Below are 24,722 nucleotides of genomic sequence, written 5' to 3'. Positions count from 1 at the left end.
GGCTGTGAACATCTATTGCTTAATATAATTTTAAAAATTAATTTATATTATTTTAATAGATATAGTAAGTTCAGGTCTTAACAGAAGTTGTCATAATTTCAAATAGGATCATTATTAAAAAAACACAGCCAAGTACAGTAAAAGTGGTTTTATCCGGCATGTTGGGGGAATGGGGAGTGCCGGTAAGTGAAAAATGCTGGTTAACTCAGAGGGAGGGAGTTTGGGTGCGGGGCTGGGGGTTGGGGTGCGGGAGGGGACTTGGGGTGCCGCAGCTCCCATTGGCTGGGAACCTCTGCTCCGAGCCCCCTCCCAGAGCCTGCGCTCCACACACCCCCCGCGCCTCAGTCCCCTGCCGGCCCCGCACCAACCGGACTATAAACCGGAATTTCAATGAAGATCAGAAATGCCGGTTTAGGGAGTTTTCCAGTTGGTGAAGTGCTGGATAAAACAGCTTTTACTGTACTTACTTTAATTTTTTTTTTAAATCTGATTTTTATTCATTTATATTATTTTGAAAAAATCATTGATCTTTTTTTTTTTAATCCACCCTGCCTAATGCTGACCAGGGAGAACCACCTCGACCAGTGAGTTCAGTCTCCATGGCTTCTCAGTCCTCGGCTACCTCCAATGCTCCATTGGGATGGTGGCTTGTGTAGTGTCTGCTGGGGACCAGACAGACACCGCTCAACTCACTTCGTGCTGGCCACTGAACAGGCATGAAAAAGTAATGACTTTCAGTCACTACCGACTTCGACAAGACTCGGACTGGTGGCCTGGGGTGACAGGTTGTGTGTCATTGCCAAGCCGTTACAGGTATGTCTACACTGCAATAAAACAACCGCAACTGGCCCACGTCAGCTGACTCAGGCTCTCGGGGGGTCAGACTATGGAGCTATACAGTTGCTGTGTAAATGTTTGGGCTCGGGCTGGCACCTAGGCTCTGGGACTCTTGTCCCTACATGGCAATTTTAGAGCCCCACAGCCAGAGTCAGCTGACGCAGGCCAGCCATTGGTGTTTCCTCACAGTGTAGACGTACCCTACGAGATCTCCTGGCTGCAGATTTTACCTTTAGTAATCCCTTTTCAGGAACATGAACAACGCAGGCATTGCTACGGGAACCTCACCGATCTTCACTGGCCATTAGTAAGCCTTTCGCCAGCGTAAAGCCGAGATACTTGAGCTGTTAACTCGTTAGCAGTGTTTATTAATCAGTTGCAGTTATTTGTAAATGCTAGGTGGGCGCTTCCCTAGACAGCGGTGGGTGTTTGTTAGTGCAGGGGCAGGAACTTGTGTCCAGGGCTGCCAGTCTAGATGCTGCATCTCCTGTGCAGGAGTAATGAACCCTTTCAGCAGTGCTGTAGTTGGTAGGTGTGCACTGCAGCTCCCCACGCTGTTCCTGTTGCCTTGTGTGTACCAGTGGCCCAGGGCTTAGGGAAGTAGCCTGGGAGTTGGGAGGCCTGGGCTCAGATCCCTAGTCTGCTGCAGATTCCCTGTCTGACCTGGAGCAGTTCATTTAGTCTGTGTGCATTTGATTCCCCATGTGTAAAGTAGGGATAATGGTGATGCCCTACCTCACAGGGTGTTGGGAGGGGAAGGGGTTAGGTGCTCAGCTCCCATGGGAATCAACACTAGGATTAGGCTCGCTTACAGAAAGGATACCCACAGTTGTCACAAATTAAAGCTGTTCCTGTAATCCGATTCATTCGTGTGGAACCCCATCGCAGTCACTGGGGCGCTGCACAGACACATGAGGCTCAGGGCCTAAAACCCATCATCGTTTGTTTTAAAGAATAACTTTTAACACAGTCTTGACATCAGTCTCTCATGATTCATAGCTGAAGTTGACTCAGTATCTGCCACGTTCCTTTCAAAATGATTGACTGGTTTGGGATTGTTCAGGCAACATCTCTTGAAAGTCAAAAGCGAGTACAGGGTGTTTTTAGCATTGTACATTTTGGAGGATACATTGAGGTGCTGGATTGGCAGCTTGGGCACAAACTGCAGCGACTGACAAGATCAAAACAAACCCTGCAATTAGAACTTTATTATGATAAATAACAATATCTAGCTCTTGTGTGATGCTTTTCATCAGTTGATCTCAAAGTGCCTTACAAAGGAGGTCAGTCTCATTTATCTCCATTTTACAAATGGAGAAACTGAGGCAGTGAGATGAAGACACTCGGCCAAGGTCACCCAGAAGACCAGTGGCAGAGCTGGGAATGGAACCCAGGTCTCCTGAGTCAGTCTAATGCTCTACCCACTAGACCACACTGCCACCCTTATTTATAAATAAACATCATGTATTTATTTATTTTTAAAAGAAAAGCTTCACCAGGTCCTGAACCAGCCTGGGCTTTGTGCAGCTTGAGGACACCCCAGCTCTCCAGGCAAATAAAAGCTTGCAGATACGGCTGAAAATTGGATAATTAAAGATAAGGGGGATAATTAAAGGAACATAAGAACAGCCAAACTGGGTCAGACCAAAGGTCCATCTAGCCCAGTATCCTGTCTTCTGACAGTGGCCAATGCCAGGTGCCCCAGAGGGAATGAACAGAAGAGGGAATCATCAAGTCATCCATTCCCTGTTGCCCATTCCCAGCTTCTGGCAAACAGAAGTTAGGGACACCATCCCTGCCCATCCTTGCTAATAGCCACTGATGGACGTATCCTCCATGAACTTATCTAGCTCTTTTTTGAACCCTGTTATAGTCTTGGCCTTCACAGCATCCTCTGGCAAGGAGTTCCACAGGTTGACTCTGCATTGTGTGAAGAAATACTTCCTTCTGTTTGTTTTAAACGTGCTGCCTGTTAATTTCATTTGGTGACGCCTAGTTCTTGTGTTATGAGAAAGAGTAAATACACTTCCTTCTTTACTTTCTCCACACCCGTCATGATTTTATAAACATCTATCATATCCCCCCTTGGTTGTCTCTTTGCCAAGCTGAAAAGTCCCAGTCTTATTCATCTCTCCCCCCAGCCAAGAGGGGGTTAAAGAGTTGCAGTGGTCACAATCTCCCCAACCTGCTGCACCTGTGGGGCTTGGCGGGCCCCTCAAAGAGAGGAGCCCAGCCCAGTTAGTGTGCTGCTGTGAACACAGCAGACCTGGAGCACGGGACACTGTGTGCTAGGCTGCTCACTGAGGAATGGCTTGAGAGTGCCTGAGCCCTCTGAGGAAGCAGATGGCTGGGTTTTGTTCCTTTGTTCGACTACGCCACAGCATTAGCTGTGTGAGTGCATAGGAGCCGAGGCTTCCTTTGTTCAGGGGTCTAAAGACTGCTTCCCCTCCCAGGAGTGTGGCTGCGGGGAGCTCAGTCTCCTGCAGGCGGTGGACATTGGACTGCCTTGTCCCCTGTCTGTGATGCAGCCCGAGTGCCTCACCTCAGACCCCGGCACCAGTCCGCAGGACAGCCGCCCATCAGGGATGGAGGTACGAGGTGAATGAGGTGCCCATCCTCTCCCCAAGGGGGAGCCCAGGAAACCTCACTTTTGACCCTCCCTTGAGCCTGCAGTGAGGCAGGGAAGGGTTAAAAAAAGTCTTGTGAATGAAAACTCTTGTTCATTAAATATCGTGAGGGGAGGAGATGAGCCTGCCAAAGGAGGACTGATCCCCTGTGGCGCTCAGGTGCTCTGAGCGCCTGCCACTGCCTCCTACGGAACAGCAGGGTCTGCTGGGCCTCTGCCCTACCTCACGAAGTCGGAAAAAACTCCTCTCCCCTTTTATTTATGAGCAGCTGGAGCTTTTCTATCCGACTGTCAGCGCTCAGATGCCTGATAGACAGGATTATAGCTGTTAATTGCCTCTGAGGTTTTCAGAGATGCCAAAAATAAGCACACAAGAATAGGTTGTGAGCGCCCGCTGTGCTGGGTGTAAGGAGCGAGCCCAGCAGGGACAGGACACTCTGGTTTTAAGAACACTCCTTCTTGTCCCTCCTGGCTCCGGAGCGGTCTCTCATCCGGCCACCTGTCGGGTTGTGACACGGCCTGGTTCTGCAGCAGCTCGTAGATACGTGGTTTGGTTTTCAATTTGGTTGGTGGGGGTACATAATAACGAACTCTCCCAAAAGCGAGGAAATCCAGCCGGCAGCACCTTTGTGAGATAGCCTGTTGTGATGAAATGTGGAGGGGCAGGCACTGTCTCATTTGGCATGTACCGTGTCCGGGGAGATGTAAGGACCTTTGACTATTTGGAGCCATTGAAGAATCTATGGTTGGGATGTTGACTCCTGTGCGCTGCTAATTCTATGTATCTAACCCCCCTCAGTGTCCATGGCTTAGGGGTGGCTCTTTATTTCCTGTCCTGTTGTATTCAACAGCTGCCATGTTCTTCCACAAAGGTGGTCCAACTCCACCCTTGGCTCGTTGAACTTTGTCAGCTGTGGCCAGTGATGTCCTGTAAAATGTGCTCTTGCTCCCATTTGACGTGGTCCTCTTCTGAGCAGAGTCTTCTGCTGAGTTGCATTGGGTTGCCTCTGGTTGCTGCTGACAGAACAGGGTGGTTGTAGATTCTGGATTTAGATCCTAGTGCAAGTGAATAAGGAAACTTGGGTATCTGTTTTGGGGTTTTTATATCTCAGTTAAGCAGAGGGTAGGGCTGCTTCTCCTTTACGTGATGGCATGGGTGTACGATGCATTGCTCCTCTTGGCTCACTCAGATCCTAGCAGCTAGAGCAGGACTGTTACAGCTCTCGCTAAGCAGTGGAAAGGCAAGTCCCTGGACATCCCGCAGGCCTCTTTTTAAAATTATCTCCATCACTTGGTTTCTCTCTCCTTGTTTTTCCTTCAACCTCAAGCTGCACAACTGAACGCGGTCACATGCCAGCTTGTGTCTTCAGACTCAGTTGAGCTCACTCGGTCCTGCTTGGAGGCATAGAACTGGTGTCTTTTATGGGATAAGTATCCTGTGGTGTCAGCTGGTCATTGTCTTGAGCTCACTCCATGCATGAGAGGGTCTAAAACTTCTTTAATCAGCGCTAGTAATCACTGAATTATTTGGAATTCAGTTATCATTCCTCGCAAGTCTGCTCATTCCCGTGGTGCCGCATGCTGTCAGCTACAGCTACATGTCACGATTTGGGGTGCAAGCTGTCCTCGGCCACGTGCAAAGGGGCCACATTTTAATTTTGTTTCCAACAGAGCCGGATCCCAGAAATAGACAGTCAGCACAATATCCACATAACGGCCAAACCACTGTGAAGTCGCAGTTGCAAGTCTGTTAGAATTTGCAAAGCTCATTTCACGAAGAGGAACGGATTTGCAGACATGTTGTTCCATGCCTGAAATCTAGTTAGGCAAGAAAACAAGATTGTGCATAGCACCAGGTCTTTTACATATGCCAGGCTGTCCTCTAGCAGATTTCCCTTGTTTCCCCCCGTGTGGGGCCTGGACTGCGCTATTTGGTAGCCCGGTATCACCGGCTAGCTCTTCAGCGTGTGGCAGAGACACGTTTTTTTCTCTATTACATATTTTTTCTTTTTCAGTTGCTATTTCAAAAGAAAGCGGGGGGGGGAGAGGGAGCTAGTTTTAGGGAGCTTTTCAGTAATTCTGTAACCTAATGGAAACAAGCAGGGAGAACTGGAGGTCCTGGTGATGTCAAGGAACTATGACGTGATTGGAATAACAGAGACTTGGTGGGATAACTCACATGACTGGAGTACAGTCATGGATGGTTATAAACTGTTCAGGAAGGACAGGCAGGGCAGAAAAGGTGGGGGAGTAGCACTGTATGTAAGGGAGCAGTATGACTGCTCAGAGCTCCGGTACGAAACTGTGGAAAAACCTGAGTGTCTCTGGATTAAGTTTAGAAGTGTGTGCAACAAGAGTGATGTAGTGGTGGGAGTCTGCTATAGACCACCGGACCAGGGGGATGAGGTGGATGAGGCTTTCTTCCGGCAACTCACGGAAGCTACTAGATCGCATGCCCTGATTCTCATGGGTGACTTTAATTTTCCTGATATCTGCTGGGAGAGCAATACAGCGGTGCATAGACAATCCAGGAAGTTTTTGGAAAGCGTAGGGGACAATTTTCTGGCGCAAGTGCTAGGGGAGCCAACTAGGGGGGGCGCTTTTCTTGACCTGCTGCTCACAAACCGGGTAGAATTAGTGGGGGAAGCAAAAGTGGATGGGAATCTGGGAGGCAGTGACCATGAGTTGGTTGAGTTCAGGATCCTGACGCAGGGAAGAAAGGTAAGCAGCAGGATACGGACCCTGGACTTCAGGAAAGCAGACTTCGACTCCCTCAGGGAACGGATGGGTAGGATCCCCTGGGGGACTATCATGAAGGGGAAGGGAGTCCAGGAGAGCTGGCTGTATTTCAAGGAATCCCTGTTGAGGTTACAGGGACAAACCATCCCGATGAGTCGAAAGAATAGTAAACATGGCAAGCGACCAGCTTGGCTTAATGGTGAAATCCTAGCGGATCTTAAACATAAAAAAGAAGCTTACAAGAAGTGGAAGGTTGGACATATGACCAGGGAAGAGTATAAAAATATTGCTCGGGCATGTAGGAAAGATATAAGGAGGGCCAAATCGCACCTGGAGCTGCAGCTAGCAAGAGATGTCAAGAGTAACAAGAAGGGTTTCTTCAGGTATGTTGGCAACAAGAAGAAAGCCAAGGAAAGTGTGGGCCCCTTACTGAATGAGGGAGGCAACCTAGTGACAGAGGATGTGGAAAAAGCTAATGTACTCAATGCTTTTTTTGCCTCTGTTTTCACTAACAAGGTCAGCTCCCAGACTGCTGCGCTGGGCATCACAGAATGGGGAAGAGATGGCCAGCCCTCTGTGGAGATAGAGGTGGTTAGGGACTATTTAGAAAAGCTGGACGTGCACAAGTCCATGGGGCCGGACGAGTTACATCCGAGAGTGCTGAAGGAATTGGCGGCTGTGATTGCAGAGCCCTTGGCCATTATCTTTGAAAACTCGTGGCGAACGGGGGAAGTCCCGGATGACTGGAAAAAGGCTAATGTAGTGCCAATCTTTAAAAAAGGGAAGAAGGAGGATCCTGGGAACTACAGGCCGGTCAGCCTCACCTCAGTCCCTGGAAAAATCATGGAGCAGGTCCTCAAAGAATCAATCCTGAAGCACTTACATGAGAGGAAAGTGATCAGGAACAGTCAGCATGGATTCACCAAGGGAAGGTCATGCCTGACTAATCTAATCGCCTTTTATGATGAGATTACTGGTTCTGTGGATGAAGGGAAAGCAGTGGATGTATTGTTTCTTGACTTTAGCAAAGCTTTTGACACGGTCTCCCACAGTATTCTTGTCAGCAAGTTAAGGAAGTATGGGCTGGATGAATGCACCATAAGGTGGGTAGAAAGCTGGCTAGATTGTCGGGCTCAACGGGTAGTGATAAATGGCTCCATGTCTAGTTGGCAGCCGGTGTCAAGTGGAGTGCCCCAGGGGTCGGTCCTGGGGCCGGTTTTGTTCAATATCTTCATAAATGATCTGGAGGATGGTGTGGATTGCACTCTCAGCAAATTTGCGGATGATACTAAACTGGGAGGAGTGGTAGATACGCTGGAGGGGAGGGATAGGATACAGAAGGACCTAGACAAATTGGAGGATTGGGCCAAAAGAAATCTGATGAGGTTCAATAAGGATAAGTGCAGGGTCCTGCACTTAGGATGGAAGAATCCAATGCACCGCTACAGACTAGGGACCGAATGGCTAGGCAGCAGTTCTGCGGAAAAGGACCTAGGGGTGACAGTGGACGAGAAGCTGGATATGAGTCAACAGTGTGCCCTTGTTGCCAAGAAGGCCAATGGCATTTTGGGATGTATAAGTAGGGGCATAGCCAGCAGATCGAGGGATGTGATCGTTCCCCTCTATTCGACACTGGTGAGGCCTCATCTGGAGTACTGTGTCCAGTTTTGGGCCCCACACTACAAGAAGGATGTGGATAAATTGGAGAGAGTCCAGCGAAGGGCAACAAAAATGATTAGGGGTCTAGAGCACATGACTTATGAGGAGAGGCTGAGGGAGCTGGGATTGTTTAGTCTGCAGAAGAGAAGAATGAGGGGGGATTTGATAGCTGCTTTCAACTACCTGAAAGGGGGTTCCAAAGAGGATGGCTCTAGACTGTTCTCAATGGTAGCAGATGACAGAACGAGGAGTAATGGTCTCAAGTTGCAATGGGGGAGGTTTAGATTGGATATTAGGAAAAACTTTTTCACTAAGAGGGTGGTGAAACACTGGAATGCGTTACCTAGGGAGGTGGTAGAATCTCCTTCCTTAGAGGTTTTTAAGGTCAGGCTTGACAAAGCCCTGGCTGGGATGATTTAACTGGGAATTGGTCCTGCTTCGAGCAGGGGGTTGGACTAGATGAGCTTCTGGGGTCCCTTCCAACCCTGATATTCTATGATTCTATGATTCTATGATTCTAATAAAGAATTTGCTCCTATTGTGCTATAAGCACATGGGAGACGCAGTTTACCGGGAAGGGGGGGAAGTTCTAAAAGATCAAAGGCAGCACTTTAATTAAAATATATCTTGACATTTGATAGTGCACTGTGCTCAGCATTAGCATTCATGAGAATTCATATTTTCAGGCCTTTTCTTTTCTGTATAATCAGGCGCTGGTATTGAATTTCAGCCTCCGTGGCTTTGCGCGCTAAGCCCAAGACACAGGAACTCTTTCTAATATTCTGGGTTTACCCAGAGATCTGTCTGAGTTTTATTTGGGGCTTGCTCCTCTGTTGTGGAGATAGAGCTAAAGCCTAAATGGTACGGAGAACACGGACTCTTTTGTGCCGTCTGTGCGTCTTGTGAACTGTCTAAAGTGCTTTGTGGTGGATTTAGTAATCAGCAGCAGAACACGGTGTCTGTAGTTTGATGATTAGGTGAAAGCTCAAACAAGCTTAGACATAGGAAAGCATGCTCCAAATAAGCATTTCATTCTAGATGGACAACAGTCTCTTACTTGTCGGTGGCTTTCCCTTAGCCGCCACACTGGCCCCTCAACTGGTGTTAGGCTTATATTGTCTCATGACTGATCTGGCTAAAACTCTAACGATCTTTGGCTGAAATATTTCTGGATGCCTTAGAGATGGATCAGGAGCCCAATGATACATTTGGTATACCAAGATGATACATTATATATCTTTCACAACATTTTGATGGAACTCTCTTCAGGAACTTACACAGAATGCAGGAAAATGTCTGCTTGGAACTGTTTCAGTATCTTTAATTTTCTGCTTCTTTAAATTCTCCCTCTTGTAGATTCACTTGGCATAGAGCTCTTCGCTTCCTGTGTTTAACTAAGGAGCTGATAAACTGCTGCTGCGTTCCACTCCAGAGCCTTCTGCATTTCAGTGGCGGGTGAAGGCATGTTGTGTGAGTGTTAAGCATATCTATATAATCCTTCATATGCTGCCATATAGTAATTTGTTAAAGTGCTTTGGGATTTCTTAGGGATGAAGGGTGCTCTGTAAGAGGGTTGCTTTCCAAACTGCAGTATGTTCAGAGAATTTGCTCTGATAGCTGGAGACCACCGTTTTCTAGCTATTCAAACCCCGATTGTTAGTTGGGGAGTCAGCCTGACCTCCAAAATTGTAGGCACAATTGCACCCATTTAGATACTCATGTGCAGGTGCAGTCAGGCAGCAGCTTGGTTTGACGCAGTTGTGATCGCAGGTCTGGTTGATTACACCCACACTGGTGACCGGGTAGGTCTCAGATGGTAGGCTTTGAGAGCTGGATTCCATGTTCTGTGGCGTCTGCGTCAATGCGGAGTGACTCCATTGAATTCAGTGGAGTGACGCTGCTATAATGGAGATCGCTTCCAGGCCATGTGACTTTGTCTTCCCAAATGGCTGGCTTCGGAGCTCTGAATAATATTTTTAATCCGTTTCTGACTGCAGCAGGCCAAATGAAAAATGACTCGCAGGGACCGCGCACGGCCCCATGAAAAACTAATCTGTGCTAATTGCCTCCAGTGCCTGAAAGCTCCTCACATACTTGAGTGCTGAGCCAAGAAATGGACCAGCTTTGGAGCTGTAGAACAAACCAAAGCTCTGTGGAGCAGATCCACTGAGCCTAAGGCTTTCCACAGTAGGCTGCTGCTTGCTGGCTCCTTTCTTTTGGCCAACCCAGCCAATCGCCTGCTCTTTCTGGTGTGAGCTCAGCAGGACTTCGTATGAACTCCGAAAACAATGTGTGGGTTGTAAACAGTCCAGATGCGAAAACAGTCCAAGTGTCACTTTCAGGTACACGGACGTCTGTCATCGTATAGATGAGCCAAACCCTGCTTCGGTCCCCCAGTCCTCCTCACACAACAAAGAAAATGGGATTATAACTGTGTTGTGCTGTTTTTATAGGAACATAGGCCTTGCCAATGCCATCCCAGATGAAACCAATGGTCCATCCACTCCAGTATCCTGTCTCTGATGCCAGCCAGACTCCGGTGCTTTAGAGGAAAGGGCGTGACACCCTGCCATGGGTAGTTATGGATTGTCTGCTTCTCTGACATCCCATTCGATCTCATTCATCTTTGAAATGTGTTATGAAAACTTTCTGAGGTTGCCTAGGAATGATCGGAGAGTGGGGGTGTGGTGGGAGAGGCTAGGAAGGCAGGTTTCAGATCCCTGTTTTTTCTGGTGTACAGATGTTGTTGCTAGCTCCTCTAAGCACCCAGCACCACGCTCTTAAAAACAGCTTTTCTACGTTTTCTTTTGATATCTCTGTGGTTAACTGAATGATCTGTTCGGAGAGTTCTTCATGTCCCCTGCCTTGTTAGGATTCGTCACCATGCCAGATGGACTAGGAATGCCGCTGGCAATAGATAATTATACCTTGTTAGTTTGTTTCTGGTGCCCATGAGATGCGCTTTCTAGGCATGTGGTTTCCTTCCTCCTACGGCTCGGTTGGTTGGTTGGTAGGTAGAGGGTGAACCTTTGTGTAGCCTCTTGGGTGCTCTCCACGGGAATCAGTGGAGCTGGTCTGGTCAGTTATGACAGATGGAGTGTCCCCCGTCCTCCAGCCCTGGGTCACAAATAATTGGAGGAGGAACAGACGACTAGATGGAACTCAGGAGTCCTGTTGCCCAGCCTCATGCTCTGAGCACTAAGCCATGTCTTTATTAAGGCCGTCCCTGGGCTCACCTGGGAGGGTGCCTTTTCTTCTTAGACAGATGTTTCTATGGACGGCTAGGCCTTAGTGAAACACTCAGCTGTCTAAGTTCGTGGAGCAGGAGCCATAGCTTGTTCCATTGTATCAAGAGCCAGGTGGGGGGTGGAAACCGAATCCAGAGGTGGAGCATTCTCGCAACACCCTGTAAGTTAACCCCTGTGGCCCCAGGTGAATGAATCATACCACTTGCTGTACTCCAGAGAACAGAAGGAAAGGGGGGTCAGCGGCACTGCATAGCCAAGTGACGGTCGTCTTTGCCAGCGTTATCTGCTCAGAGAGCGTCAAGGTGTCAAACACTCAGTGCGGCAGTCCAGAGCTGCTGTTGGAGTGGAGGAAATGGAAGTGCCTTAATGAAGAGACGCTGTCTGCCTGGGCAGAAAATGCTTTCACCCGAACTTCTGCTCTAGTCAAACTCCACCAAGTGCGTAGGGAATTTGGATACTTTTTAAAATCGCCCTCTATTAAGGATATAGATCCCTGACAATTCCGTAAGTCCCTACTAGTCATGGGGTCTTGCCTCGTGTGTTAAGACGCATTGGTATGTTATTGAGGCCCATATTTAAAAACAAATGTAGCCTTCCATAGGCCAGCGCAGCTGCGAGGACCAGAGATTAAAATCAGTAGGGTTTCTGCTGTCTGCATTCGTGCTTTGGGTCACTCGTGAGGATGTTGAACTCTTTGGCCATATCTGAGGGTTGCTGAAGCGTGGTCTGCAGGACACGTGGCTCACCAGCTTCAGTGGTGTTCAAAAATTGTCAGCACGCCCCCACTCCCCCGCCTTCCCAATCATGAGATTGGCTTAAAACCCAGGAGATTTCGGTAACATAATACATTCTGGGTTTGTTACTTACCCTTGGGCTTTTGAGTCTTTAGGGGGTCACGTTTTCAAGGTTTTTCCCCACAACCATGAAGGCTAAAAGCTTGAAAGCGGAGATTCTCCCATCATCACATGACTTCAGGAGCTGGGGCTTTAAGATAAGCACCAACTATAATGACTCAGCTGCAGCCACCTTCTTCTTCTTCAGAGATCTGTAGCCTATGGAGAGAACAAAACCCAGCATGCTCTGCTATTGTGATCTGAGCACCCTGCAGGTGGGACTGTGAGCTGGGAGACGGGGTTTCTATTCCTGGGTCTTCATGTGTGATTTTGGGTAAGCCACCTAACTCCTCTGGGCCTCTGTCTTCCCCATCTGTGACCTGGGGATAATGTCGATCTTCCCTCACAGGGGACTGAGAGGCTGAACTTGTAGGATTTGCTAAACGCACTTTGAGATCCTGCTATGGAAAGATCCAAGTCTCCCGAGCCCGAGAGGTCAGCGTCGATGGAGTGAACTAGAGAAGATGCCCCTGTGTGCCTTGTACAGCACCAACCACATTGTCCGTGTACCCGATGAAGCAACAACACGTGTCACGTGTTCGGTATCAATTGCATGTTTACAAGATCTTCCAAGGAGGAAAGTAAACAGATGCCGTAAGGCAAATGAACTGTGAAGCAGGTTATGTGTTCTAATAGGAGACGAAAACCCCTTTCTAATGAAAGACAGAGCCCCCAATTCCCCGCATTAGCACTTCCGTCTCATCTTCATTTCCAATCCTAGCAGCTGTCATTTGCCTAGTGAAGGTATTAAAAGTGGAAGAATAATTCTGAAAGATTGTATTTTTTTTGGCGGGGGGGGGGAAGTTAATCATACAGATGGTACAAGATTTTATTTCCCCTACAGGGCTAGTAAATGATTCACTACATCACATTAATATATGACCTATTTTGTTTTCTTTTTATGTAGCATTGATAAACACTGTGTGTATGGTAACTGAGAAATCAGATCAGAATAAATACGCTGTAAAGCTCCTTGCTCTGGCTCTCATGACAACGTGTCCTTGATGAGGAAAATAAATATGTAGATCTCTGAATTATTTATTCTTTGTATTGACAACAATCAACACAACACGCCCCCCCCCCCCCCCAGTTTCCAAGGCTGCCTCTTTTAGGAACACACCTTCTCTAGTGTAAAGCAAATAAAAGATTTCGTGAGTGAATAACACAGCCGGAGCCAGTGAAGCTGCAGTGAGCCATGTCATGTTCTCCATCTCTGGTGAGGGGAGGTGTCTGCTGATTTTCAGGTGCAGGGGAGGAGCCCTTTGGGAGCAGATACAGATCGATTTAAAAAAAAACCCCAAATATCTATATTTTAAGTCCCGATCCTGCAAAGAGTTAAGCAAGTCAATGGGGTTACCCACTTTTGAAAAGTTAAGCACGTGTGTCGCTGTTTAAGGATCAGGGCCTTATAGAACATTGTTCGTTAGGATAAGAATGAGAGAGAACTTTGCAGAATCTTCCCCCTTGAATCTGTTACCCGCCCTGCAGTTGGGAGTGTGGGGAGGGGGGCTAGGAGTGAGGGCAGTCCAACCTGTGTTAATACTTCTAACTAAAAATCCCCATCAGCCTGGAAATAGCCTCACTCCTTTATAAGCTATTTGCTACTTTTGCAAACTCTTGCTTTTTAACTCAGTGTATGTTTTTAGCGCCTAGCTCCCTGGGGCCATGCTCTCCACTGGGGCCTCTGGATGCCCCGGTAGCTTGCTGCTGTAATACAGGTTGATAGATTCTAGTCTGACCTCCTGCATAACACAACCCATTGCATTTCCCCCCAGCCCGAAACGTAAGCCCCAGAGCTGCAAAGACATACACACTTCACTTCCCCACCAGCGCGGCTACTCACATGCATAAAGCCAAGCACATGCGAGGATCCTTGTAGGATCGGGGCCCTAGTGGTCACATTAATATGACTGGTGGCCCTTTAAACAAACCAGCCAGAAAACATTGCACAGCTCCTGCCTAGGGCATGTCTGTGGCACGGAGTGCCCATGATGTAGCCACTCCCTACAGCGACAGAGACAGGTTTTTCCATGGCTATGTGTATTCCACCTCCCTGAGCTAGGTTGACGGACGAATTCTTCCATCGACCTAGCTGCGTCTACTCCGGGGTTAGGCTGACTTAATTCCAGCTGTGGAGTTTGAATTTGTTACATCCCTGAGCGACCTAGCTAGGTCAATCTCCATTTTAAGTGTAGACCAGGGCTTAGTGCTGGGCTGGGACGGGGTGGGCGGAGCTCTTGCAAACTTCAAAGCACTGTGGTTTACAAAAACACTCTTATGTCTGCATTAGCTTAGATGAGCCGTTCCCTTCATCAGGACCGACAATGTTTCAGCCAAACTGCCCTTGGCGTTTCCCAGTGGTGCTGATGAACTCATTAAACAGAGCAATTCATTCTGGAAATGGAAATATTTCACCAACAATGAGCACTGGGACTCTTAGAAGGTTTATTATTCCTTTTTTCCTACCCTTTCTTGCACCAAAACTCAGCTGAAGAGCTGCACAGGCTGCTGGGCGAGACCTGTAGTGGGATTTACAGAGGAGCTGAGTATGACTTTATTTAAAAAAAATATGATCCTGAACAGATCCGCTTCCTTCTAATCCATCAATAACAAGCGATTCCATATCTGGTGCCAGAGAACCCGTTTATACACAGACAGATGGGAATAGAAGAAGATAATTCACTAATATCTTAATCTATCCAGCCTAACAAGAGAATTGACTTTTATCTTGGACAGGGCTCATGGTCCCGGGAGTTATTAATGTTGCTTTAATGCAGCATATATGTCTCTTTATAAAGACTAACAGACCTACTTGTTTTCCCTAGATTTTGAGTGCTGCAAACACCAGTCACTGATGCTTGCCAGGTGCTATAAGGCTGTCCTATTTGCTCTTTACTCCTTTTCTCCCTGCATAGAATCATAGAAGATTAGGGTTGGAAGATCATCTAGTCCAATCCCCTGCTCAAAGCAGGATCAACCCCAACTAAATCATCCCAGCCAGGGCTTTGTCAAGCCAGTAGGAAGGTTTTGAAAATGGCTGTTTTGAAAGTAAGAATATTGGCAAGGGGGCAGGTGCTGTAGATCTCGCAGTGACAAAGGCATTTTATAGAGTCCAGTTGTACCTATAAAGCTGTCAGTTTGTGACCCGTGTGGTTTATTTGTATTAGGTCTTTTGGGGAGGCTTGTGTAGTTCTATCTAGTCTTACGCCCACATCCTTTATTTCCTGTGAAGTTAAGCATGCACTGGGACTGACACCTGGGTCTGCGTTTCCCTTTGCAGAGCACAATGGTAGGGATCTCTTGTGTGCCGTTCTGTAGAACGTCTCCCAACGAGTTCCTTGCAGTGTGCATTGCTTTCTCTTGCACATCTACTGTCTGTGGAAGGTGCATTGTCCTGATTCTCGTGGTTGTTCAGACCTCTCTTTTGGGCTTCATGAATAGACTCCGTAGACATTCGCGCTGGAGAAGACCTCGTTGATCCACTAGCCAATGCAGGATTGTCCCCTGCTCTCTCTCGAGTTCTCCCAACTATGCTCTGACTTTCAAATGTTGCTCTTTAACTCTGTTGGCTCCTTGGGAGCTTCCACGCTTTCCTGTTTTCAGAGGTCTGTTAGGATTATCGCTAGGCTGAGCCTCCCAAGAACAAAGCTGTCTCTGCATATAAGTGGGATTGGACGGATTCACTTTTTATTGGTAAATGTCTGTAAATATCAATTTCACCAGACACAGAGGGAAGAAAGTGCTTCCATCAGTAATCACTGAAATGTACAGCGAGGCAAAGTAAGAAAAATGCTGCTTGTGAACTTATTCGAGTTTGGTTTAAGGCTATTTGTGCATTTTGACACGTCACTGACAGTTTGTGTTTTAACGGTTATAAAACTTTCACTTTTTGAAGCCCAACACTTACTGCTATTAAATAGTTATTGTCTGACCCCCATTGCCTGACTGCCCCCATGATTTTCTGCAACTGTGAAAATTTAAATAAAAACTGAAAACAATTCTTAAAAAGAAACATAGATATCACTTGAAATTCTTTTAAAAAATAAAAATCAAACTCTGCCACAGCTGCATATCATCCACCCGCTCTGGAGCGCTGTCTTGGTAATTTCACTGGGCAGTCGCTGAAGAGGTCTGTGTGGGAGCAGCTCCCCGAAGGGAGCAATGGGAAGTAGAGAACTGGTGGTGTTTTGGTGAATGGGGATGGGGGTGAGAATTCTAAGGAATGAGCTGGCCCAGGAAATGGCTTAGTAATGAGCTGTGTTTGCGTGGCCTATTGCTGAGTTGAGTAGCCCTTGTTACACACTGTTGTTTCTGACAGGCTCTCGGCACTGGGGATTGGTCAGTCTGCTCTGAAGTTCGTCTGCTGCTGACAGGAGCATGTGGGTTTTTAAAAAAACAAAGCCTCTATTTTTAGCTGCAGAGTGGAAGTGCACAATCCTGCCGAGAGAATAAATCAACCTGGGCTGGAAAATAAATGACACTTCTCCCTGCAGAAAGTTTATTGGAAGAATGTGGGAAGTGATCTCATTTATATGTGAGCTGAGAGCATCGCCAGTGTGCAGTGGGAATCTGTCATTGTACCAGATATATATATATATTAGGGCTGTCGATTTAATCGCAGTTAACTCACACGATTAACTCAAAAAAATTAATCGCGATTGATCGCAGTTTTAATCGCACTGTTAAACACTGGAATACCAATTGAAATTGATTAAATATTTTGGATGTTTTTCTACATTTTCATATATACTGTATTCTGTGTTGTAATTGAAATCAGTGTACATTATTTTTTATTACAAATATTTGCACTATAAAAATGATAAGCAAAAGAAATAGTATTTTTCAGTTCGCCTTATACAAGTAGTGAAGTGCACCAATCTCTTGATCATGAAAGTGTAACTTACAAATGTAGATTTTTTTTGTTTGTTACATAACTGCACTCAAAAACAAAACAATGTAAAACTTCAGAGCCTAGAAGTCCACTCAGTCCTACTTCTTGTTCAGCCAATCGCTCAGACAAACAAGTTTGTTTCCAGTTACAGGAGATAATGCTGCCCTCTTCTCATTTTCAGTGTCACCAGAAAGTGAGAACAGGCATTCGCATGGCACTTTTGGAGTCGGCACTGCAAGGTATTTACGTGCCAGTTATGCTAAACATTCATATGCCCCTTCTTGCTCTGGCCACCATTCCAGAGGACATGCTTCCATGCTGATGATGCTCATTTAAAAAAACAATGTGTTAAATTTGTGACTGAACTTCTTGGGGGAGAATTGTATGTCCGCTGCTCTGTTTTACCCGCATTCTGCCATATATTTCATGTTATAGCAGCCTTGGATGATGACCCAGCACATGTTGTTCATTTTAAGAACACTTGCACTGCAGATTTGACAAAACACAAAGAAGGCACCAAGGTGAGATTTCTAAAGCTAGCTACAGCACTCAACCCAAGGTTTAAGAATCTGAAGTGCCTTCCAAAATCTGAGGGGGACGACGTGTGGAGAATACTTTCAGAAATCTTAAAAGAGCAACACTCCAATGCGGAAACACATAACCCAAACCACCAAAAAAGAAAATCAACCTTCTGCTAGTGGCATATGACTCAGATGATGAAAATGAACATACGTCGGTCCACGCTACTTTTAATTGTTATTGAGGAGAATCCGTCATCAGCATGGACGCATGTCCTCTGGAATGGTGGTTGAAGCATCAAGCGACATATGAATCTTTCGCGCATCTGGTACGTAAATCTCTTGCAACGTCTTAATGTCTTAAGCTTGTAAAAATGCCAGAAACAAGGTTGCATGTGCACCCATAACTCTGTGCGTGGGCATTCCAACCCAGCCTTTAATTCCACACTTACCCCGCTGTTGCTCAGTATGTACGAAGCAGATGGGGGCATTAGACCGATGACACTTTTTTAAAAGTGTCCTCAAGTTGTGAGGACAATGTCTGCTGGTTGTACAGAACTAGCTTTGAGATGTCCATTCCAAGCACTGGCCGTTCTTGGCCTTTCTAGGCTCCTGTGGATTGGGCAATGTAGTAACACCACCCATTGATCACAAGTGTAGCCACCTGAGTGGACGAAGGACATGTGCTCTTCCTTTGTCTCCATGCCCCTCCCCCTTAAAACTGTCTTTCCTGTTCCTTCCCCCCTTGATACAATGGCAGGACTCTCCTCTACTGTCATCACGTGAGTGGTTTAGAGCCTGCGTCCTCACTGCAAAGTGGGTGGATTCCCTGCACCCCAGCCGTAGCCTGTACCTCCAGTCGAGCCAGCTAGCCTGGGTTGAAAGCACGATCACCCTCGGTCAGAAGTTTGAGTCGGTGGCAGGACTGGGGCTGGGGTAGCATCCATGTTAACTTTGCAGTGAAGATATAAATGTTTTTATGTGGTTGCCGCATTGAGCCTGCCCTTCCCTACCCCATGTCTGTTGTTATGAGTTGCCACCTGCTTGGATTCCTTGAAGAAAATCCAGATGTCTGCAAGGAGGCCATATATGAGCTCCCTAAAGCCTTTATCAAGGAGCTTGGTATTTTTCACATAAGCCCAAGAGTTTGCGTGCAGCACTTGTATCGTTTAACAGTCTTGTGGTTTAAAAATTAAGTCATGACTGCAAACCCAAGTAACTGCCGTTTTATTTCCCCCAAAGGCTCGGCAAGATTTCTGCTAAAAGTCTTATCCCCAGAGAGGTGGAGTACCAGTGCCAGTGCATGCCATTTTTGATAGGGGAAAAAAAGCTAGGGAAATTTACAGAGGAGATAAAAACAAAACAGTCCTGCCAGCGAAGAACAGACAGGCATACAAATCCGCAATATTTATCATTATTTACAGTTGCACAATCTCTGTTTGAATGGCCGCCATGCTTTTAAAAAGACTCTTAGCATCTTGGTTTTGTGGGATTTTTAAAATAATATAGCCAAGGAGAATGAGTAAATGCCAATACACCCTCAGTCAGCCAAACAAAAGTCACGATCTGCCTGTCTGGGGAGTGCACAGTTTCCTCTAGGGAGAACGTGTGTGTATATGTAGGTGGTCCCATCTCCGGTGCTTGGGGAATGTTCTTGAAACATCCGATGTCCTGGAAGGTGGACTAGACCTGATGCCCTTCTGGAAGGGAGGTTGCTCAGTCTCTCTTTGTAACTGAATTCCTGTTTTTTTTATATTCCATAAGACTGTTGCTGTAGGATAAATATGAAATTAAAGAATTAGGGTTTGGTTAAGGAAATATATGTTTTGTAGAGAGAGGCCCTGGCTAGCTAGCAGAAGGAAGGCCTTGAACGTTGAGCTGTAGGGCCAGAAGGAATGGAGTAGGGAGGATGTCTGGTTCACAGAATAACCAATGAAATAAGGGGAAGTTTCTGAAATGGCCCCTGACTGATAGGGGTGACTGCAGATGGTTTTAAACAAGACAAAGAATCTGTCTTAAAATGAATCAATATGGCGCTTGCCACCCATATACCAGTATTTTCTCCTATGTAAACCCAGGTGCAAAGGAAAAACCGTTGGTCAGCCAGAAGGAGGGGAAGAGACAGGGAGGAAAAGCCTTGGGGAGAAGGGAGGTAGTAAATCTTGTCTGGATTGAGACAGGAAAAAAGGGCGAACTGTCTGAGCGTTAGTTTTTAGCTGAAGTCGGTAATAGGCAATGACATCACCTGTTTGTTAAAGGGCATAAAAAGTAAACTCTTAAAGGTTTCATTGGTCATACCGGCCTGAGCAGGTGGGAGCTGACCAACAGGGGGTCTAAGCACCACTGGGTTTAGCCTGTTCGTAAGTATTTTCATCGAATGCTTATAAATCTTTCTTTAGAGTTTGGATGTAGTAAATTGCTTATTATTTAGGCTTTTTAGGCATGTTTAGGGCAATTGTACACCTACCATTTGGCTTTTAGATTTAATAAAGGAATTGATGGTTAAATTGGTGTCTGGTGGTTTCCCATATTAATAATTTCTAATATTATTAATAATTCCAGCAGTTGGCCCCCGACACAACTTCTTGCTGCACATTCTCCATTTGCTATAGCACTGTTTTATACAGTCTGAACTCAAGTCTCTGTCCATTCTTCTGGCTCACTTCCTACATTAAATGCTCATTCTCATGTATGAATTATTGTGCTGAATGAATTTTGATTCAAACCATACAGTTTCCTTAGGAAGTCCCTGCTTCCTGCTCGTCTGTTCCATTCTTCTTAGCATGAATTCATATGTTCTAAATCCACTCCTGCTGACCCAGAGAGTCTCTCGAACAACCATGGGGACCGCTCTTTGCTTTAAGGCCAAATGTACTTCATCAGTTCCTGGGTCAGGCTTCTGATCAAGACTTCATACTGGGTGTGGTGCAAGTGACTGAAAGAAACAATTCTTTAGTCCATTAACCTGCAGGGTGCTAGCTTGGGTCCTGCTCTCTCTCTTGTGTCAGCTTTCTGCTCCTGGTGAGGTGATGCTTTTTGGCTCTTTGCAGCTCGATTATTAATCGTTCCTGTACCCGAAGGAAGGCACAGAGGAGGGTGGCAGGGTGAAAATCAGGCCGCAATGTTGTATTAGTGGGTTTGATGCTTCCCTGCTGTACCCATCTCATTGTTCTCCTTGAGGACACCTTCCTCCTTTGGCTTTCTGGTGGCTTGTGCCAAACTAGGTTACATGGGTGACCTTGGGAGGTGATTGCTGAGTGCCTGATGGTGCTGTTATGCTCTCTGGCTCGTGGCATGTTTCCCGTGTATCTCCGCTCTGTGGCTGATATCTCTGAGCACCCCGCTCTCTCCCCTTTTTTAGAAGTTTCTTTGCTCCAGGAGCAGCCCCAAAGATCAGGAGAATTTTGGCTATGGAAACTCACGGCTCAGTACGCTTCTGATCAGGGAGTCGGCCAAATGCTGTCCCCAAGAGCAAGCAGATGTCCCAGAACCAACAGGAAACGTCATCACTGAGCCCACAAATGGGTCATTCGGAGAGTTTTACTCTGGTTAAAACCATCTCAATCACCAAGGCCTCTGGGTAACCCTCTTTCCCGCTCACTGCAGCAGGAGCACTGCAGCACCAAGCGCTGCTTACGGTGGCTGAGGGAAGAGGCCACCTTTCCAGGATGCAGTCAGACACGCTGTTGTTAAGAGCACAGGGCATTGATCATCCTATTCAGCAGGACCGAATAAGCAGCAAGTGGGTGCTGCTGCCACGGTGACTTTACAAATGACCGGACTTTGAAATCTCAGCACCGTTGGGGGGTCAGCGGAGTAGGAGGAATTTTGAACGTGCGCAAAGGGGCGATGGATCGATAGCACGGTCGCGGCGCACAGTGGTAGGGAGACAGTGGATCCAAAAGCTAGCCCTGCAGAACGCTTGCCTCTCTTGTCACTGGTGCATTAGTCAAGGCTCCATATACACAGCGGCTTGAGAAAAAACAAACAGAAACCTTCCAGGGTGGATTTGGAAGCCTCCGGTATCTGTGGTATTACCGGGGAAGCTGTTAGCTTATTAAAAAATGCTTGAAATCCCAGGCTAATTGATTGAGGTATTCAGCTTGATGAATAGCAAACTAGGGGCCTTTATACGTTTTATATATGTTTTAACAGCTGCTTACGGGGTGGAAAAGGTTCCCTGATGTATGTATTCTGTGGAATGCACAGGGCATCATTTGGATTGCCTGTCTAGGGGTTCAGTCTAGCCTTAGAAACTGCCTAGTTCCTATGGCTAGCCGACAAACTATACAATCAAATTCTGCTCTCAGCAGAACAGCTCAGTTAAGGGGGTTTATTGCTGCAGCTCAGTAGAGAGGACCAGGACCGAATCACACATGGAGATGTCTAGTTTTATTCTTCGCTAACTCCTGTAACCGGAGACCCAGGTGATTCTGGGCAGGGTGTCCAAACTGATGGGAAGCATGTGACTCCATTGTAGCTGTTGCAGAACACCTCTCCTGTCCTGCAGCCCTGACCCTTTCCTGTTGCTGTCGGTGGCCCACGAATCCCCGTCACGAATTTTCCTCTAGGGCAGATTGGCAGAGGCCCTGGGGGTTTTTCGCCTCCCTCTGCAGTGTGGGGCACGGGTCACTTGCTGGAGGATTCTCTGCACCTCGAAGTCTTTAAATCACGATTTGAGGACTTCAGTAGCTCAGACATAGGTGAGAGGTTTGTTTCAGGAGTGGGTGGGTGAGATTCTGTGGCCTGCGTTGTGCAGGAGGTCAGACTAGATGATCATAATGGTCCCTTCTGACCTTAATGTCTATGATTCTGGGCACAGATCACTGGCCGCTCTGCACAGACAGGCCAACTGCAAGCAGGGGAGAACCTCGAAGGCAACCATATGTTCATGTTGAGTTGTTGTCACACACTCCGTGCTGTACCAGCGTGCCAGGTTTCCACATAGATGCTGTAAATAATTCAGCATTGGAGGATTAGACTAAAAAAACCCTGTTTTAATGATACATATTTAATGTCTGACATTTTGGCCATTTTCTACCTTGCTGTGTTCCTCTCTCTCTCTCTCTCTCTCTGCCCCTCCCTGTGTGTCTTGCATATTTCAGTCTCTTTTTACACCTAGTATTTACTAATTGCAGATGGCAAGTCTAGCACGTTCAGATCCGCCAATCCCCAGCCAGATTGTGAATCAGCACCTACTGCGCAGTAAGTCTTCTTTCCCTAACGCTGGGGGGGGGCACGCGAAAGGAACTGAATGGACTCAAAGAACTGGAAGTGGGGTACCCAGCCACTTACCCCCACTCCACCAGCACGGTTACTAGTTTTAACACAGGAGGTCTTTGAGGCTCCTTGAGCTGTCTTCGCATCTCCCCATCATTCGGTGGCGTCTGTGAAACAAGTTGGTGCATGCGTCCTGCTGAAACAGATGATCATGTTGTGACTAAACCCCCACGCAGTTGGCAGTCTCGAGTAGAAAGGCCAAATGCTGGGACAGATGTGCAAATGGAGTTTTACAGGCCAGATCCTCACGGCTGGTAATTGGTGCATCTCAACTGAAGTGAGATGCTCCATTCCTCCAGGTAATGATCTGGCCTTGTGCGTCTCATTTGTTCCCCGTGTAGAGCTCCAGCTCACATGAGTCAATCCCCAAATTTACACATTCTATATGACATCATCTGGGCTACAAAGCAAGCCTGGTGCCCTGCCAATCAGAGAGGATTTGGCAGCCCGCCTGGCTTAGTGTGGCCTTTTCCTTCCAAAAGAGAATGAGTGTTTTTCTATGTGATGGAACAGTTTGTGCTAGATAACTGAAAGGCAGGTATTACACTAAGAATCAATACTGCGTGTGGGACACTTTTCTAAATGAGGTTTGCAATACCCCTGGGCTTTCAGCATAAATGGATTTTGGGTCATTAATTAAAGAGAGCGCTGAGCAAACTGTACACCTGTGTCAGGAAGGAAACTGGCACATTCTTCTGTCTTTATTTTGCCTTCCTGACCAGACATTCCTGTAATAATTCTGCAGACCAGCAATCTCCCCTTGAGAGGAGCACCGCACATTGCAAACCCTGCTTACCTCCTGCTTGATAAACTTGTACAACTCTTTAAGATGACCCTGGAGGGGCCTCTGCATACGATCCAATGTCCAGGAATGATTTCTCAGTGAAAGGCCCCCTTGTATTTTCTAGGGACCCATTTGTCAGATTGGGGTACATTGACCGTTTGGGGGGGTTGGGGTTGTTGTTATTTATTTAATGTTTCTTTCATCTGAGGTAGTTCTTGGCTAATATTTTTGTGCTCTCTAAGGCAGGCCAGACTTACCCGAGTCCCTTTGAAACCTCAGCTCAACATGCAAGATTGGGAAAAAGCTCATGTGGGATTTATTTCTTCCTTGTAACAAGTATTAAAGTGGCATTGGGGTTAGTGATTCTGCTTATTATACAGCTCCAATCAGGGTGAAAGGACATAGCCATTGCAAGAGTCCAGACTAGCAAACTCCTCGCCTTCCGCTCTTTCCTCCCTATGGTTTTCTCCGCCTTAGGAGTTGGTGGATCGAATTGAAGTCAATAGGAATTTTGCCATTGACTTGATTTGGTGTAGGACTTCATCAGGATGGGGAGCACAGGTAGGAAGATACTGAATGTCTTTTTGCTTGTTCTGCAGGTTACTGGTAGCATGGAGACGCCATAATGAAGTATATAATTACACTGCAAGCTTTACTGGCTGTCTGCTCTGCATGGGTATCCACACTGTGCTTTCTGAACTCCCAAAACTCTGTCCCACCATGCACTTCAGTCACCAGGTTGGATTCTCCACGGGGCGGGCTCTTCAACTGGTTGTTCCCAAATGCTGGTTAGAAACCTGGAGGGGATGTTACATGTCAAACGGCAGCTCAAAGATGGACCTCTGAAGAGGGAGACTATTTCAGGATTATTCAACCCAGGACCAAGTTATTGGGGGGGGAGGGGGGAGTCCAGATGCCAGATACAGAAGCTAGAATAGCAAGGTGGGTAGTAGAATACACCTTGCAAAGATAGAGTGGTGGTCATTGTGCAGAGAAGGCTTATTGATTTAGTCCTAAGTGGTACACTGGGTCTGGTCCAAGAGCTGAATATAGCTCAACCACTTGGTAATAGCGACCATAATGTAATTAAACTTAACATCCTTGTAGGGGGGGAAATACCAAAGAAACCCACAACAGTAGCATTTAACTTCGAAAAGGGGAACTACACAATAATGAGGAGTCCAGTTAAATGGAAATTAAAAAGAACAGTCACACGAGCGATATGTCTGCAAACTGCATGGAAACTT

At 46.8% G+C, this 24,722-nt stretch overlaps 1 protein-coding gene and 1 long non-coding RNA gene across 2 annotated transcripts in view; both read left to right on the top strand.

The window, feature by feature from the left end:
- The window catches only part of RAB26 (RAB26, member RAS oncogene family), a 210,423-nt gene that overhangs the window by 65,335 nt on the left and 120,366 nt on the right, over nucleotides 1-24,722 (top strand). The window lies entirely within an intron of this gene.
- Nucleotides 9,242-22,589, top strand: LOC141994334 (uncharacterized). Its single transcript, XR_012641099.1, has 3 exons — nucleotides 9,242-9,331; nucleotides 10,315-10,436; nucleotides 22,550-22,589. It is a non-coding gene; the product is annotated as an uncharacterized LOC141994334 (long non-coding RNA).

Source organism: Natator depressus, chromosome 10, assembly GCF_965152275.1.
Source record: "Natator depressus isolate rNatDep1 chromosome 10, rNatDep2.hap1, whole genome shotgun sequence".
NCBI classification, from domain to species: Eukaryota; Metazoa; Chordata; order Testudines; family Cheloniidae; genus Natator; species Natator depressus.
The sequence above is the reverse complement of the archived record's forward strand: the minus strand, read 5'-3'. Positions and strand labels throughout refer to the sequence as shown.